This window comes from Gavialis gangeticus, unplaced genomic scaffold (genome assembly GCF_001723915.1).
Source record: "Gavialis gangeticus isolate Ggan-Ray unplaced genomic scaffold, GavGan_comp1, whole genome shotgun sequence".
In the NCBI taxonomy this organism is placed as follows: Eukaryota; Metazoa; Chordata; order Crocodylia; family Gavialidae; genus Gavialis; species Gavialis gangeticus.
In genome coordinates this window covers 12,387,488-12,388,957 of record NW_017728991.1, presented here as the reverse complement: position 1 = coordinate 12,388,957, position 1,470 = coordinate 12,387,488, and the positions used below count along the sequence as shown (strand labels likewise).

General features: G+C 51.9%; 1 protein-coding gene across 1 annotated transcript in view; it reads right to left on the bottom strand.

Annotated features, from left to right (window-relative positions):
- Nucleotides 1–1,470, bottom strand: part of SPAG9 (sperm associated antigen 9) — a 139,530-nt gene that overhangs the window by 137,162 nt on the left and 898 nt on the right. The gene's annotated exons all lie outside the window — the stretch shown is intronic.

Below are 1,470 nucleotides of genomic sequence, written 5' to 3'. Positions count from 1 at the left end.
GCACGGCACTGACCTCACCGGGGCGGGGCGCGGGACAGTGGCGTCACGGGCGGAGGGGCGCTGGCCGTGACGTCACAGGGGGAGGGGCGCTGGCTGGGGAAGAGGCGGGGCCGATCCTGGGAATGTCTCGGGGCGGGAAGGTGACGTCGTGGAATTCTGAGACAGCCCGGGCGATTGTGACGCAACCGAGCCCTGCGGGCCCCGCCCCCCGCCTGGAGAATTCATTGGAGGCGCAGGGACTTGTTTGGGATGAAGTCACCGGCAGACCTGGGACTAGATTTGAGGGCTCACGGCTCCCAGACCAGTGCTGCGCCCGTGGGACTTGGCCGGCCTCTGAGCACAAAAAGCCCGACTTCTTCCTGGGGTGTAACTGAGGGATGGGAATGGCCCAGTCCCGGGATCTCCTGAGCATATAGGGACAACATTTCATAGAAGCAGGACGCTGGCTGCTGTGATGGCAGGTTAGGGGGTTAGGTGTGTGCCGTCAGGGTTGACGGTCCTCTTATGCAGAGGTTAGAATGGATGATGGTTTGTATGGGAGGGTTTGGATAGATGACCTCAGGAAGTCCCTTCCAGTCCTGTGTCTCTGTGACGCAGTTATCGTGTGCAAGAGTGGGTGACTACGCCTGAAAGCTTGCTGAGAACTTTTTTCCAACTACTCAGTTGGTCTAATAAAAGATCTCACAGCTGCTCAACGGACCTTGCCTGCCAGAGTGGGATTAGGGAAGAACATGCTTTAAAAAGGCAAAAATGAGTGGAGCAGTGAAATTCTACCACCGGCAATTGTGTGATTTTTCCACTGGAGAGCAGCAGAAGCTCACATTACGCTTTCCTTTGTTTGGACTTGTCCAGAGGCAGTTACTGAACTTAAAATGTGTCTGCATGGTTCGTTTAAATCCACCGAGCTGGTGCGACTGCAGAGAGGGAAACTACAGGAGGTGCAAGGTTGAAAAGGGTTTGGCCAAGTGTTTTAAAGATGTAGAAGAGTTATGTTCCTTAAGCCGGTACCACATACAAGTATGGCCAGCCAAAAAAAGGGAGCCTGAGAGTGAATTACGAAGTACAGGGGCACGCAGCTGACCTGTTTACTAGTCCAAACTGCAGAAAACAAGATGACATTTTCAGTTGTAATCCCATTTTAGGCCTAATTTGGCATGTTTTTAATACAGCAAACTTTCTATTAAACCACTGGATCACACCCTTGAATACATACCAGAAATGGTCTTTCTTTAGTCTTTGTCCCTGGAGAGAGCACCTGCAGCTGTCATATGTTTCCCCGCCTTTGCTATTTCCTTGGCAAGGGACTGTTGCGAGGAGCTGACTTCCAGGATTTCTCTCATCTTTCAAGTGACTGTTTTACTCATTGCACAGCTGTTCAAACCCGTGGTGACACCCACTTCTCATGGATCTTCTACATGGCTTCACTAAACCTTGCAGGGATGTCACTGATGGCAAAGTGGCTCCATTACG